Source organism: Triticum aestivum, chromosome 7B, assembly GCF_018294505.1.
Source record: "Triticum aestivum cultivar Chinese Spring chromosome 7B, IWGSC CS RefSeq v2.1, whole genome shotgun sequence".
Taxonomy (NCBI): domain Eukaryota; kingdom Viridiplantae; phylum Streptophyta; class Magnoliopsida; order Poales; family Poaceae; genus Triticum; species Triticum aestivum.
The window spans coordinates 3,240,077-3,258,223 of record NC_057813.1 but is presented as its reverse complement, the minus strand read 5'-3'; the positions used below and the strand labels follow the sequence as shown (position 1 = coordinate 3,258,223).

At 39.8% G+C, this 18,147-nt stretch overlaps 1 pseudogene; it reads left to right on the top strand.

The window, feature by feature from the left end:
* Nucleotides 1-6,943: 6,943 nt before the first annotated feature.
* LOC123156168 (ABC transporter G family member 45-like) lies at nt 6,944-15,639 on the top strand (annotated as a pseudogene).
* Nucleotides 15,640-18,147: the final 2,508 nt, after the last annotated feature.

Below are 18,147 nucleotides of genomic sequence, written 5' to 3'. Positions count from 1 at the left end.
TGATGGGGCTATGGCGCCAGCCCTTAAGGCGCCACGGGCGCCATGAGGATGATAGCTTGGAACTGTCGAGGCATGGGCCAGGGCCTTGGCAGTACCAAAATGTGCTACCTGGCTAGGTTAATCCACGCTTCAAAAGCCAAGGTAATTTTTATTTCTGAAATAAAATCATCTAAATTCAATTCTGCTGATTTGAACACACGTTTTGACATGCATGACAGTATTGTAGTGCCTTCCAAGAATCGATCAGGAGGACTTTGGCTGATGTGGAGTGATGACCTTCAAGTGCATGTACATATTTCTAATTTCCATGTTATCTTAGCTACAATAGTAAATGTAGTGTCTAGAGAAGAGTTTGCTCTGGTTTGTGTTTACGGGGATCCTTACCATCGTCAGACAAACCAGATTTGGGATCTTGTAGCATCTTTTGTGTATGATAATGCCAACAAGCCAGTTGTCTGTATGGGAGATATGAATAACATTTTGTATGACGATGATAAGAACTCCCAGCATGTTAATAGTAATCGTATGCGCGCTTTTCGTAACATTGTTAAATCTTGTGGGTTTTTTGATCTAGGATATAGTGGGCCTGCTTATACTTGGACTAATAAGCGATATTCTTCTGTGCCTATCTATGAACGCCTAGATAGATGCTTGGTAAATGCTGAATGGTGTGCTTTATATCCGATCACTAATGTCTATAATATGCCGATCACTATTAGTGACCACGCTCCCATTCTTGTCTCCACTGAAGGTAATTTCAGAAAGCCTTTGCAAACTTTTAAATTTGAAAATTGGTGGCTCATGGAAAAGGATTTTAATGAATATGCCAAAGTTGCTTGGAATAGTACTGCTCATAGGCCTTTCTATGCTAGAACTAACCACCTTGCAGGATCACTCAAGAAATGGTGCAAGAAGAAGAAACCTCTAAATCAGGAACTCAATTCTCTGGAGGAACAAATTAAGAATATTCAAAAAAAACCATTGCATGAGCAGGATCACAACATGGAAGCAGCCCTTGTTTGCAGGTTTGAGGAAAATTTAACGAAGCTCACTCAATTTTATAGCCAGAGAGCTAAGAAACATTGGGCGACAAAAGGAGATAGGAACACCAGTTTTTTCCATCAAGCTGTTCTCAAAAGGAGGAGGAAAAACCAAATAGTTTCCATCAGGGATAACAAAAATATTACTCATTTTAACCCAGATAAAATTGCGCACATATTTGTAGACTATTTTAAAGAAATCTTCAAGTCTAACAATGCAGATCTTGGGAGGCCGTACGATGCAACAACAACAAACAATGACAGCAGAGATTGTACCAACACTATCCCAGATAAACAGGAGGTTTGGAGCATTTTGAAGGAAATGAAGGTCAATGCATCCCCAGGACCAGATGGATTCAATGTGGCGTTCTACCTGGCGGCTTGGGATTGGATAGGAGAGGATATCACCAATCTGGTAAGAAAATTTTATGAAACAGGGGTAATGCCTAATCATATAAATAACACAAACATTGTTCTAATTCCTAAAAAACTTGTTTGTACTACTCCTGCTGATTTTAGACCTATTAGTCTCTGCAATGTTGTTTATAAAATTATTGCTAAATCCTTGGCCAATAGACTTAAACCACACCTCCCTAATTTTATTCATCCTTCTCAACAAGCTTTTATTGAAGGTAGGAGAATTAGTAATAATATCATTATTGCCCAAGAAATCACTCATTCCTTTACTCTTAATTCTTGGAACACTCCTGCCTTTATGCTTAAAATTGATCTGGCAAAAGCTTTTGATCGTCTTGAGTGGAATTTCATTATATCGGCTTTAACGCGAAAAGGGTTGCATAGTCATTTCATTCATCTCATCCATGCATGCATAGCTACTCCTGTTTTCTCTGTTGTCATTAATGGTCAATCTTATGCGAGATTCAGAAGTAGTAGAGGTATAAGACAAGGATGCCCTCTTTCACCTTATTTGTTTGTCCTTGCCATAAATGAGCTCTCAATATCCTTGCAAGAAGCCATGACAGCCAACCACTTGTCAGGTATATCTCTTGGACCTTATTGCCCCCCAATCCATTCTCTCATGTTTGCTGATGATCTCCTTGTTTGTGGTCTGGCCACGATAGAGGAAGCTAATACTATGAATGAGATTATACGTTCTTTTTGTATTATCTCTGGTCAAACCCCCAACTGGACCAAATCAGGTATTCTGTTTAGTAAAGGTGTGGATCCTAGTATACAACTTACAATCAGAAATATCTTTCCAGTTCCCATCATTGATAATCATTTCACTCATTTAGGTCACCCTCTCATTCTCCCAGCTAAAGATAGGTCCTCAGCTTATAATTTTGTTATTGACAAATTCAAATCCAAGCTCCCAACCTATAAAGCCAATAAACTTTCACATGCTGGTAGACTCACTCTTATTAATTCAGTTTTTGCTTCTATTCCCATTTATTATATGTCAAATATTCTCTTCCCCAAAAAATTCTTGGCCAAACTTACTGCTATCATTAGGAACTTCTGGTGGACAGGAGTTAGGGAAGAAGCTAATGCCAAATCTCTTTGTCTTAGAGCTTGGAAGGACATTTGTGCTCCAAAAAATGAAGGGGGACTAGGAATCAAGAATATTCAAGCTACCAACAGGTGTCTCATTCTTGCAGCTGCTTGGAGAATTGTTGAAAAGCCTGACAGCCATCTATCAAAAATCTTAAAATCTAAATACTTTCCTGACTCCTCTCTTTGGAGAGCCAATTATAATGTTCCCAAATCTGCCTTTTGGGCCTCCATTCTTAAAGTTAGGCCAATTCTTATTAGAAATTCTTTTTTCCAAATCAGGGCTGGCAATATCTCTCTTTGGAGCTCTCCGTGGTTTAACACTTGGGAAAGTATTTATGATCATCTCATAATTCAAGATAATGATTTTATCTATCCGGCTCTTATTAGAGATCTTTGGATTCCAGGGCAGAAAAAATGGAATGCTAATCTCATAGATCTTTTATTTGATTCTGATACAGCTAATTCCATCAAGCAGGTGCCAATCATACAGGAAGAAGGTGAAGATATTTTATGTTGGAAACACACACCAACAGGGAAATTCACTACAAAAAGTGCATATAAAACTTGTTTCCAGGTCTTGCAAGAGGAAGGAGAGCCACAACCTAGAACTCTAAACAATAATTTAAAAGAACTCTTAAAGCAGGTATGGAAGGACAGAAATATGGCTCCTAGAATCCAAACATTTGCATGGAGACTGGTAAGAAAAGCTTTACCTACAGGGAAGAGAGCAGGTAAGTATTCTAAGCACATTAGTAAGTTCTGCTCAAGATGTGGCTTAGAAGAGGATGAGATGCACATATTTTTCAACTGTGTTTATGCTAGAGCTGCATGGTTTGCAAACCCCTGGTACATTAGAACTGATTTGTTGTGTCAGAATTTAGATTCTTTAGTTACTACCATCTTAAACTTAGCTAATTCAAATCATCCAAATGCAACCTTAAGTAATATTTTCACTTTTTTGTGGTGCCTTTGGAAGTTCAGGAATGACAAAGTTTTTCAAAGAAAAGATGCATCTCCAATACAGGTCTTCCATGCGGCTCAAGCAATCATAAACAGTTTGTCTTTGGAACAAAATATAAATATGCAGGAAACAGCTACTTCTGAAACAGGAAAGGATTGCAAGCATAAGGAAGACAAATATGTTCAAGGGAATACAGTTAATCTGACTGAAATTTCAACCTCAACGAAAATATTCACGGATGCAGCTTGGAATAAACAGGAACAATCAAGTGTGAACGGAACAGGGAAAACAGGTATAGGGATATCCATAGAAGGACAAGAAAGACGAACAAAATGGCAGATCAAGATTTCCGCAACAGCAATGCAAGCTCAATCAGCGATACATGCCGAAGCCTTGGCGATCAAGTTAGCAGCCATCATCATAAACATGACAGGAATACATGAGGCTGCCATTCTAACGGATAATTTAACTTTAGCAAAAGCAGCAGCGGCAAGGGAACCAACCAAGCAGCCTGGACACTGGATGATTAGAGGTATATTAGCAGATTTCTGTGCCCTCACAAGCTCAAGCCATGTCCAGGTATTCCATGTAAGAAGGAACCAAAACTCGGTAGCTCATGATGCAGCAAAGCTAGCTTATTCGCAGGAATTTAATCCAAATCAACACTGTGTAACTACTTGTACTATTGCTGAACATCAACGCTGGCATCATTCCCTGAAGCAGGTTATCCAAGATGTATCACAAAAGGGTTATGCCATTAATCATGTAAGCTGTTGTTATAATGAATGATTTGGCGCGCTATGCGCCTTTCAGTTGTTCAAAAAAAAAAAAAAAGAGTACGATAGATGTATTGGCGGATCTAGGGATATAAACCCATAAGTTCGAGTGGAGTTTTCTAAAAAAAGGTATATAAACCCATATTAGTATGCATCATAAAAAAAGAGTTTACATATTTGTTTTCCCTGACGTAAGTCTAGGGTTTTCCCTCCTCTCAGTTGTATCGCAACAATGGGTTTTCTTCTTGTTCATGACGATCATTTGGCTCTTGTCTCATGTGATAGGCTTGAGCTTGGGGTGACATGTCCCGTTGTGGACTAGGGTTTGCATGGCGACTTGATAGCATTGGACGAGGCAAGCTCCAGTGCAACAAACATGGGTTCCAGGAAGGGTAAAGATGTTCTGATCAGCTGGCTCCTTGAGCAGGAATGGTAAGGTTAAACTTAATTTGGCTTAATTCTCAGGTGGCAGATGGTTTCCATCCAATTAGAGGATTTTGCCATCCCTTGTCACTTCCTTGCCATGTGCGGAAGGCTTGTCTAGTTTGTTAATGCAGGAAGAAGAAGTTGGTGGCTTTGAAGGTATCAGAGTCTGCAGAAATGCACACTCAGTACTCCCTCTGGATGGGAATATAAGCTGGACACGGGGTTTTAGGTAATCAGTTTAATCAATAAAATATGTATGATATGCGACAACAAATATATGTTTAGAAACTTCATTTGACAATGTATCTATAGATATAGTTTTTATGGAATAAAACTCATGTGTCACTAGTGAAATCAAAGACTTAAAAATCAGTGTATTCTCATTCGGAGGGAGTACCTCATTTACGTTTCATTGACGATTCATTGATTGTTACAAAGGCTGATACGGTTAATGCAACTTGCTTGCAACAAGTTATAGACATAACAAATTATGGTCAACTTGCGAATGTGGCAAAATCAACCATATTTATTAGTCCTAACACGAATGTTCTCGTAAGGCCAGATTTATGAGGAGCTGCGTATTGTTAATGAAAATGATGAACTGGTTTACATGGTGGATCAAGGAAAATCAAATGGACGTTAAATTCTTGAATTTGTTAGGATGTTAAAGTGTTGGTTCATTCTTTTCTCCCATCCCCCCCCACCTCACTTAGGAGAGCGGTGAGCCCGATCAACCATACTCCCCGCGAGTCTGAGGGCCACCTCTCCCTCCATCTGCCGCTCGATGAAGAGAGGGGGACACCGGGGCTTTGTTCGAGTGATGGTAGGGCTGGGAATAAATTTAGGGTTGTCTCCGTTCGACAGTGGCGAGACGATGGTGCCATCGTCGGCATGCAATAAGGTCCACCCGCCCCACTCTCGTTCCGGTGATGCTTGTCGTACCGCCGGGAGGTGTGTGAAAGATGGTGTGTCCGTAGATGTGGTTCTTCAGGTCTGGCGTTTTGTTATGCAGGTTTGTCTCACGAAAAAGGGTTCCCCCCCGCTTTGTATTACAAAGCAACCAACTTCGATACAGCCAATGATAGGTGCTGGGGTGGAAGCAGCACAGTCACGCCCAAAAAAATGAAAGAGAAAACAAAAAAGAAACAAATGCGAACAACAACGGATCAACGAAAACGATGAAGAACCACAACCGATGCGCCCACCGGAGAATTCCACCACATTCCAAGCACCCCGGATCGCCGCATACCAAGCAACACCTTCAAGAAGGACTGCGACGCCGACGACGCTGCTGCCCGGACAAGTCCTAGGATTTCCCCTGGTATGTAGAGGATTGTGGGGGAAGGGGCAAACCCGACGCCCTTCAGGAAGGCACAGTGGCGCCCAAGGACGTCACAGTGTCGGTGCCGGACAAGCCGACACGGATTACTCCGGACAACCAACCACCCACGACTCCAGACGATCTATCATGCGCTACCAAACACGCTGCCCACCAATATGCGCCACCACGGCTGTGCAGTCCCCATCGCCGTCTCACCGTGGCAAACGAAGCGAGACCGACAAGAACAGAGAAGGCAACCGGGAACGAGGGGCGGCAGCAACAGCAGCCACGCAGGAGGGGACAACCTCGCGGTGTCTGGCGGAGAACAATTGCACAGCGTATAGCCCATGTGGGGCATGCATCAGCTAAAATAATTAAAGTCGACGCGATCACCAGGCCGGTTAGTACGTCTCCTCAACGCACGTCGCTTGCAGAATCTCTTAACCAACTGATTAAGAACGTATTAGCACTATGTGTAGTGTAGGTTGTACAACGTGGGTCGATCGTTGATATACCTATACCTATCATTTTTTTACGTGAATTCATGTAACTATATGTTTTAAAAAGTACATGCATCCATTACTTCAGCACAAATATAATACTGAAATACATCAACCCATACCCATTTTATACGTATCATAAGCACCACTAACACTCGACTGAATCATTTTCTTGATCGTGTAGGTTGAGGTCTTTGCTTCTTAGCCCATACATGGTTGGTTGGACGCTTAGAATACAGGTCTTGATCGAGTCATGCGTGTTTATTATATACTTTTACGTGCTACTCGCTAGCATTTCCTGAGGTTACGCTCAAAGTGGAAGCGTGGAAGCGTTCGTTCTAAATGTGTACATATACACACCATGGCCCGCTCGGTATACGCACAGTTACATACTTGGGGCAACAATGGCGGAGGTGCCTCCATTGACGCATGCAGAGAACCGAGAGTTCCTTCGCATTCTCCGAGAGGCCAGGCTACGGTACGTATATACGTTCTTTACGATTTTATGTGCTTGCATGCATGGTTGCATTTGCAAGTATAAAGTTGTACTAAACTTGAGACATTTATTTTGAGACGGAAGGAGTAGTATATACAGTATATGCTAGTGTGCACTCCATATAATGCATGCAGATTAATGAACGCGGAGCTGTGTGCGTGTCGTAGGTCGGGATGCGGCGGAGCTCCGGCGAAGGTGGAGGTCCAGTTCGACGGCGTCAGTGTCCACGCCGGCGTGCGTGCACTGCCGGGCGTCGGCGCTGCCAAGGTGCGTACGGTTACGCCTTTTAAGTTTCTTAACGCTCAATGCATGCCCGGCAAACCATCATCCCCCATATGCTTATTTACAAATTTAGCTCAATATGTAATGTATATGTACACGGAAATTCGCAAAGGCACGCGGGTGTAGGGGCACACACCAGCTCACCCATGCCCAGCAGCACGATTACTTCTGAATCCGCAAAATCATTGGATTCCGCACGAGAAATACCAAGTTTTAACTTCTAGTTTCTGAAACTTGGCAACTTTTCCGTTCGTTCATATCAAGTTTTACCAGTTGAACCCCCGCAAAAAAAAGGTTTACCAGTTGAAACTTGGTGAAGTTTTAAAAACATGTCAAAACGTATTCAAAATGATCTTATTTAAAAGTACTCTTCACTAGGAAAATGAACGTGCAAACAAAAACTTCATTTAGACTTTTGGTTCAAAAGATATAAAAGATTCAAAATTGAAAGCCAAAGAAATGGGGACGGTACCCAGGCACCCACATAAATCATCTTAGGGGAGATCCGTTGCTTACTGTTCACGGAAACATCCGACCTTATGGTCAAGTCATCCGCCTATCTTTCTGATCTCATTCGTTTTTCGATCGCATAAAAAGTCATGAGATCAAAAAAGAAACAAATTATTTAAGAGAGAAAACAAACGGCTACATAGAAGATCTATGGTGGACCACCAGCAGGAAGATTGAATGGCTTAGCGCATCCTGCTCCTACTGGACCTGACTTCGTAGGATACTCTGATAGACTAGTCGAATAGCAATGACCTAGTGGTTGTGTCTGCTTGCCGATTCCTATTCCTATATGTACATGTCAAGTTGGCTTGTAACCCAACCACCCAAGTGCTAAAATTCATAATTATATACACAATATATGTGTTCTATTATTCATCTATAGCTATATATGTGACGTGGATTTGATAGAAATTGTTCATTGCCATCATTGCATGGCAGCGAATGTATCACATATTCCACGACATACACCCAGTCACATGAGCTTGACCAGAATCTGGAAGAGAACAACAAGCATACCAAATTGAAGAATAGAAACAACAGCGCAAAAAAAAACTTACGAAGCTCGTTGTCAGTGAAAAAGGGCCATAGAAAACACAAAAGTATGTACAATAATGTTTTGTAGATTTTATCAAATAGCTAGCTAGGTGTGCTTGCAACTATGTTACAGATGTATTTTCCTATTGCTGGTTTGTATGGTGCTCACCAATTAATGGCAATATCCTCTTGTATCCTCATTGAAAAGTCTATGTACGGGCGAAAATCTCTTTCTCGCGTAGGAAATTCTAGAATCTGCATACCTTTGTGCCACACAGAGGACGGGAATCAAAATTCTCAACACGGCGAGTGGGACAATAAGATCATCAAGGTAAAGCTACATAATTCTTTTTCCATGGCATATGGTATGTTACAAATTAGTTTCATTAATTATGGCTAGAAGGAGTAAGCATAGTGCACTCATCCTCATTGAGCCGTGGACAACCTTTTGTGTTATCGAGGAGGCGATGTCCTGAGGTCCTATTGAATATCTACGAAGGGAAGTACATTATTTCATTGTACCTGAAGCTTTCCTTTCTATTTATATTTAGGATGACTCTTGTTGTGGGAGCACCTGGATCAGGAAAAACAACCTTTTTAAGAGCACTGGCTGGAAAATTAGACCCCTCTTTGAAGGTATCAGGCCAAAAATAGTACATAATACATTATGCTATGTTACATCTGTTGCAAATGGTTTGCAAGCAAGATCTTAAATAATATCATGTTTTAATGTCATTTTGGCAGTTCCAAGGGAAAGTAATGTACAATGGAGAATCAATCTCCTCTACACCTCACTACATGCGTGCTTATGTTAGCCAGTATGATCTTCACCATGCCGAGATGACAGTGAGAGAGACACTTAATTTCTCTTCCAACATGATGGGTTCCAACAACGACTTTGGTGTGCCCCTTGTGTTTCTTCTATTCCTTACGCTAAATTACATAACTAGGCAAAAACAAATAACCTCTTGATTTAACTGACACCATCAAGCAATAGCCATGTTTCAATAATAAATAGTATCAGTTTCCATGCGAGATACACACAAATTCATTGCTCCTATTTGACATGCCCATTAATTTAGAGATGCTACAAGATGAAGTGCGAAGGACTACTCCAGTGGATGAGGAGCTATTTTCTAAGGTATCACTCACTTTTATGACTAAAATATTTGTGAAGTTGTCATCATTTTATTGAATAACATACACAGTGTCTTTTGCATAGGCAACCAAGTTTGGAGAAGGAAGCAACCTGAAAACAAACTATATCATGAAGGTATATTTCTTTCATCTTGTGATATTCAAAATTATATTATCTAATGATAACTTAAAAATTATACTACACATAGATTCTTGGATTGTCGAACTGTGCTGACACCATAATAGGGGATGAGCTCCGAAGAGGGATTTCCGGGGGGCAAAAGAAGAGAACCACATTAGGCAAGTCTTACATTTTTTTGTAAAATACACACACGATCTTCTCGTCCACTCTGATAAACTATTTGCTTTAACTTCCATACTATGCAATTGAGTAACTTCAGTCTAGATGATCTTTTGTCTGACCAATATGGCAATATTATTCTTGTCCTCGGAGATTGTGATCCTAGAAGATTTATTTCTACTAATGAAATATAATATAGTTGTTTGCAATCAGTTGTACAACACACTAAAAAGTAAGAGATATTTAGCATATTAGGTGCTTGTTGCCAACACGACATGAAGAATTGCATACCCTACCTATGTTGTGGGACAACATGGCCCAAAATATTGCAAAGAGAATAATATAATTAAAGTACATTTTTAACTCTATTATGTTGATGAAGGAAAGCACATTGCATAGATAAATTTACATGTCTACAATCGTTGGAAAATTATATTGTGCCACATGGTTTGTACTATGCCTGGTCATGGGCAGCCCGACCTGAAATTTTGAGGGGGGTGTGCATGGGCTCGAGCTATGATTCTGCCAAAACCGGCCCCAAAATACCAAAAGTTGTAAAAAAATATTTTTAAATAGGCACATTAACTCATGTTTATTCCAAAAAAATGGTTTCAATGCCTTTTACAATGCAAACGACTGTTTTTGGGCCACATGATTACCATAGTAGGCTTTGCAAAAGCCCGGTCTTGGGTATGCTCAGGTTAAGTAGGTTTCACGTACATATTGTAATTCATTATATATATGTATCTCACTAGCAATCTTTCTAATTACCTTCCTTTTAATGATCCAGGAGAGATGCTAGTTGGTCGTGCAAGGTGCTTCTTTATGGATGACATATCAACAGGCCTGGATAGCTCTACCACATTTGATATTATGGCATTTCTTGGACAAATGGCACATCTCATGGATCTTACAATGGTTATCTCCTTGTTACAACCATCTCCAGAGATATTAGAATTATTTGATGACATAATCCTTCTCTGTGAGGGTGATATTGTTTACCATGGCGCTCGGCAAAATGTTATTGACTTTTTCAACAACATTGGCTTTACCTGCCCTAGCAGGAAGAATGTAGCTGACTTCCTTCAAGAGGTAAATCATGATACATTTCATAACTGGTTATAAATCATATTCGTTACAAGTACTTGCCTTGCGTGAGCTTCAAATGATAGGAAAGCTATATTGGAATTGTATTATAGACCATTAGTTCACTAGGTAGAGAAAACACATAGTACAAATATCTTGCCATTTCTAATTATATAGCCATAAGGTCATCAATAGAAAATAAATATCCTATGAGTAGAGACGTGTATGGATTAAGCATTGTGATGTGATTAACATAACCAAACATCGCACAGAAAAATGAAGCAAAGATAATTTAGTTGACATGGTGTTCCATTGAAAGAAACATACAAAAATACGAAACAATATTAGGAAGAGCACCAGTTGTTTCTTTAGCATAGGAAACAATAGAGTGATGTTTATTAAGTTGAACTGCATGCCTACATTTTTATTTACCAAATTGTAGTGCACAAGAAGTCTCGTCCGCTTTTTGACACACGGTGATTGGAATCAATAGTAAAGCACTTTATAGTTGATGTATCATTTAGAGTAAGCACGAGATAAATTTATCCAACTACTCAACATGATATATAATGTACTATTTGCACTGGATAGGTTACCTTAAAAAAGTATCAAAAGCAGTACTGGAGCGGTGATGTGAGCGAATATCAAAATCATACCATTGAAAAATTCGTAAATTGCTTCAAAGCATATGACCTTCCTCAATCTCTGGAAGATAAGCAGTGCAAGAATTACGACATCAAACAGGGCAAGGAAGAATTTCAAGCATATAACAATCCAGGCATATCAAAGTGGAATGTTTTCAGAGCTTGCCTCTCAAGGGAAGTACTCCTATTTAAAAGAAATTGTCCGGTTCATATGTTCAAGGCTATACAACTCATTTTTCTAGCTTTTGTCATTGCAACACTTTTCCTTCGGACGGAAACGAGCCCAGATACAGTTTTTGACGGAGTAAAGTACTTGGGTGCTCTCTTTATGGGTATAGCTGTTATAAACTTCAACAGCATGATCGAACTTGCAATGACCACAAAGAGGCTCCCGATATTCTATAAACAAAGGGAGTCATTAGCATTACCAGGATGGGCCGTTGTTTGCTCAGTTTTCCTTATCAGTCTACCTATATCACTAATGGAGTCAAGTCTTTGGACCTTCCCAACCTACTATGCAATTGGCTATGCACCTTCTCCCATTAGGTATATACAAAAATTTCAACATCATTCATCATCATTTAGATGCTATCCAATAAGGAAATAACTATTCACTAACAGAGGCCTTCAATTTTGTGGCAGGTTATTTCAGCAATTACTAGTGTTTTTTGCGATGCATCAAATGTCACTGGGTCTTTATCGCTTTTTAGCAACCATAGGAAGGACACCAATAGTATCAAATATACTAGGGACGCAAGCTCTAGTCGCAATCTTCATACTTGGAGGCTTCATCATATCAAAAGGTTAGATTATCTACCATTGAATAGCGCAACAACGTAATAACATTCTCATCATTTCAAGGCTAGAGATGGAATTTACCTATTTTCCATTCAAAACGCAGATGACCTCCAACCATGGTTGAGCTGGGGTTATTGGGCTTCCCCATTCACCTACGCCCTCAACGCTCTAGCTTTGAATGAATATCTTGACAAAAGATGGGCTAAGGTAAGAAGGAACGATCTACTAGCAGCATATAACACTACAACATAAACAATTATAGTATGTCATGAGACACAATATCTTTGTGTTCCATTGTCTACTTTTTTTAAATCATGTCTTATTACAGGAGTTCCATTTTGAAAATGCTAATACTATTGGAGAAGCTATTCTGAAGGTCAGGGGTTTGCTCGGTGAATGGCAATGGTATTGGATTTGCATAGTAGTTTTATTTGGATTTGCACTGATCTTTAACATCCTGAGCATATTGGCATTAGAGTTCTTAAACTGTAAGTACATTGAACAAAGTTAGATCTTATGCTTCATAGAGAAAAAACAAGGATAAATATCTCATCAAAACTATTTGCAGCTCCACACAAGCACCAAGGTAATATCAAGTCACAAGGGAGACACTCTTTAGAGTACGACGATCAAGTAATAGTTGGTGGGAAGGCTTCAACCGATCAAGCTAGCATCCCGTTCCAACCACTGTGTTTTGTATTTAAAAAAATAAACTATTTTGTTGACATGCCTAAAGTAATCCCTCCCTTGTACGTCAATTTTATGTTAGGTATGACAACTTATTTTGCTCTCTTTTTATCTTAGATATGCCAATTTTATGACAGGAGATGAAAAAATATGGAGCAACCGAAACAAGGCTTCAGCTGTTACGGGATGTTAGTGGTTCTTTCAGACCAGGAGTCCTAACAGCGTTGATGGGGATCACTGGTGCTGGGAAAACAACATTACTTGATGTTTTGGCTGGAAGAAAAACTGGAGGTTACATCGAAGGTACTATTAACATAGGTGGCTACCAAAAACAGCAAGATACATGCTCAAGGATTACTGGTTATTGTGAGCAAACAGACATACACTCTCCTCACTTGACAGTCTATGAGTCACTTCTATTCTCTGCATACCTTCGCCTACCTTCATATGTGAAACCTTATCAACGAGATGTAAGATATTTATTACTTTTATTATTACAGAAAAATTAGCACCATGATTTGCAAACATGTTCTCATAGTTTCATGTTTTAAACTTTGCTAGATGTTTGTGGAAGAAATTATGGAACTAGTAGAGCTAAACAACTTGAGAAATGCAATGGTGGGCATTCCTGGGGTGACAGGTCTATCAGCTGAGCAACGAAAAAGACTTACAATAGCAGTGGAGCTTGTGGCAAGCCCTTCTATTATGTTCATGGATGAGCCAACAACTGGTTTAGATGCTCGTGCTGCAGCAATTGTCTTGCATACAGTACGAAAGTTGGTGGACACCGGGCGCACTATTGTTTGCACAATTCATCAACCAAACATTCATTTATTCGAATCTTTTGATGAGGTATGTTAGTTGTTGTGCACATGTCTAGTGCTACCAGAAAGAATGACATCCACACCCAATATATGAGCAGGGATGTCTCTTTTACAGGGGCTCATTTGACAAAACATTTCATAAAGTTAAGCTAATCATCTATTCCATGCACAAATTTATTTAGTATAATGATTGATTTTTTTCTCACTAATCACAGCTGCTACTTATGAAACAAGGAGGTCAACTCATTTATAGCGGTTCTTTAGGCTCACTGTGTAGAAATTTGACAAAATATTTCGAGGTGAGATAGGTTGAGATGAACTTATCATTCATAAGATAGGGATAAAAACTAAATGGCCTCTTTTTAGGTTATTCCTGGTGTTCCTAGAATCAAGGATGGTCAAAATCCAGCTTCATGGGTGTTAGACATTAGCTCACATGCCATGGAGTATACAATTGGAGTGGACTACGTACAAATTTACCAGAACTCCAACTTATATAAGTAAGCTATTACATGCATGCCTATAAACTTGTTGTTTAAATAGTGTATTTGTCATCTAGAAATTTGGAAGGCAAATGCTCACATTGTATTTCTCTGGCTTGTGTATGTATCCACAGGGAGAATATGGCTTTGGTTGATGAGTTGAGCAAACCAAATACAAACCAGGAAGATCTACAATTCACATCCAAATATTGTCGAGATACTAAAACTCAATGCATGACATGTATATGGAAACAATATTGCTCTTACAGAAAAAACTCGGAGCTAAATATATTTCGCTTTCTAAATACATTTGCAATCTCAATCATGTTTGGCGTTGTGTTCTGGCAAATTGGGTCAACAATGTAAGTACACATGCATGGTCACTACTTGTGTCAAATCTAAAATGAAAAGTTCACCATACATAGAATATTTACCAACTATCTTCTTCACAACAGTAAGGTGGAGCAAGATGTGTTCAACATACTGGGAATTGGATATGGGTCAGCCCTATTTCTCGGTTTCATGAATTGCAATAGTTTACAACCAGTCGTAGCGATGGAGAGAGTTGTTTTCTATAGAGAAAAAGCTTCTGGCATGTACTCCTCAATGGCGTTTGTAATTGGTCAGGTGAGTCAATTGATAAAACACCTTCCATCACTAGGGAATGCAACTAACACACTCATAATGGATCTTCTTGCACAGGTAGCAGCTGAAATTCCTTACATTGTTATTCAACCACTCATTTTCTCAGCAATTGTGTACCCAATGGTAGGGTTCCAGATGACATTTGAAAAATTCTTATGGTTTGTCATGTACATGGTACTAAGCTTCATGGACTACACACTCTATGGGATGATGGCTGTTGCACTAACACCCAGTCCTGAGATAGCTGCTGGGCTATCCTTCCTCATCTTCATGATATGGAATTTCTTCTCGGGCTTCATCATTACACGGAAGGTAACTGATCCCTTCAATTCTTTCTCTCTTCATAAATTTTGGTAGAAGGATGGATGTTAGCGTATATGACGCATTGCCACTCACTTTTACAGGCGATGCCCATGTGGTGGAGGTGGATGTACTGGGCCGATCCAGCAGCATGGACCCTATATGGGCTTGTGTCTTCACAGCTCGGCGACCACACGGAACTAATCCGTGTGTTGGGCCAGCCAGACCAACCAGTGATGAAGTTTTTGGAGGAGTACTTAGGCCTTGAAAATGGCTACTTTCCCCTGGTCACAGCTCTTCACTTCGTGCTAAGCATGCTCTTCTGTTTTATCTTCTGTGTTGGCATCAAGTATATCAAGTTTCAAAAAAGATAGGCGTTTTTAAATTTGTGGATCATTATGGGGCATCATTAAAAGTGTATCTACTCTATACAGATGGTACATAATTTTTAGAATCTATAGAAATTTTATTTGGGTGATATGTTTGTGTATTCTGCTTGTAGCTAATATTATTAGATTAAATGATCGGAGTGGACATGTGAATCGAACTGAAAGGATTATTTGAAGAACTACAGAAATGGCTGGAGATAACTTGGGTCTCGGAGAAACGTCTATAAGATAAAATAAAACATCATACCAAAGTAGGAAGAACAGTGGAGCACCTCCCTGATATAAATGAGGGAATTTGGAATTTCTAGACATAATATCAACGATAGCAAATATGGAGTGATAAAAGCGTGAATGGAAGTCAATCAAACACGCACATATTTAGATAAATAATAACAGAAAATAGGCTTCCTAGAAAAAGAGAACTTTTAAGATACCAGCAGATCGATATGAGGCGTTCATCGAGCTTATCCGAGGAACCTGATCAATCGATACTACTCCCACACGTGAGTGCTAGTATTTTTTGGTCAAAGGCAACAAATCCCACAGGGCAACGGGCATAATCGGAAGAGTTACCAGTTTGAACACGAGCAAGTGGTTGGTTCAACCCATCATTCACATCTTCGCTCTCATACTCAGGGGCAGTGCACCGTTGTTATGGTTTGGCCGCCGGCATCCATCGCTCTCCTCCACCCTCATGTTTCGCCATTTTCTGGGATGTATACACCAAGGACAAGAGGAAGAAACGAGAGCATTTCATAAAAACAAATTGCAAAATCTCTAATTCACAAGTAGAAATATACCATTTTTTTAAATAATAGAAGTATACTGTTAGCTTATTGGCCGCTTGGCAAAAAAGAGCGGTCAGCTATCTCGAGAACCAAAAAACTGTTGGCTTATTGGCCTCGAGCCCTCAATTTTAATGTATACAATAAATGGCTGAAGATCTGTTTGAGGCTTTAATCTAATTACAAATTACAAATTATATTCTATAAGAAAGGAGAATTTCATGACCATGGTTCAGAGCGTTCAGTTGATCTTAGCGAATTGTACGAAACCATCACAATTCTGACTTGACCCGGGGAAAAGACGACTTCTCATAACCCTAGCACATCACACCGCATGAAATTTTAATTTCTTTGTAGACCGCTAGCTGTGTTGTCGCCTGTTGATGTACTCTGTGCGAGTATCCTAACTTTACCAGTGACGCTTAAATTGCATGGCTGCAGGTTCATGCTGTGCCTCGCCGGTCCATCAAATGTGTTTTCCTTGGTCGTCAGCTCTAGTCATTGTTCCTTTTTGAGTATATATTTATCCAGGCAGGGACAAGCAGACAAGTCATACAATTTATTTGGTCCTTACTTCATTCACAGTATATGTTTTGCAGCTCACCATAATCCATTCATTTACCCCTGTGGCTTTTTAAATAAGAGAGAAGTATGAGACACATGGTCGAACCCGCACCGCGCCGGCAGGAGCACGCAAGGGCTAGCAGCCCATCCACCTTATTTTTATTTTTAGCTATTATTTCTTTCTCCCTGACGATGACAAGTGGGACCCGCACATGATGTGCCCTGTTTTAATCAAAAACCACTCACGGTCAGCAAAGAAACCACCCGAGGTGACACCAGGGACTAAACTTATCTGCTTTGGAAGTTGAGGGACTATAGTTTGTTGGTTTTGAAGTTTAGGGTCCAGTTCTAAACTTTTGAAAGGGTTGAGGCACGAAAATATACTTTTCCCTAAAAAAAGATATCTTCTACTCCATTTTGCACCGCTTTGTGATTCTATAATTCGCAGAACTTAAGCAATTGAAGAGATTGAGCAAACAACCAGGACTAGAGATCAGCATGTGTTGGGCAACCGTGTTGATCAAATGTCAGCTAATGAGATAGAGCAAACAGTTGGTAGGGATGCTCCTGCATCTTACGCTAGATACCAGGTATAATTCATCATGGAGGCCAGGTCAGACATGGAACAAGCTGGTCTCGTGGCTCCATTTTCATGCTGTTTCCTTGGTCTATTAACTCTTACTCATGGAGTCATGGGTCTTTTTCTTACTATATCTTTTCAGGCAGGGACAGTCAAACAGGTTCATTTCTGCTACGAAGGACAAGTGAAACAACTTGACCACTGAAAGCCCTGGAAAACTTTTTTTGTCATAGTATCGATTAGCTAAATGACCAATGTTATCGGACTATTTTTGTGCATGTGTATTATAATTTCTTACTATGCTGTGTGAAGTAGATTCAGCAGCCATGTTGTACAAAACTACAAATAGGCTGTATTTTGTACTTTTCTTATTATATGTCACTCATGCTATATTCTGTCTACCATAATACTTGATTTCCAATAACATCCATCCATTCTTGTAAAGCTAAAACCAAATAAATGGTTATGGTCGAACCTCAGCTGCATCAAGGTGCTCTCAATGTTTTACAACTCCCCAGCCACCCAAAACATGACCTTCTAAGTGTATTTCCCTCTTGTGCTTAA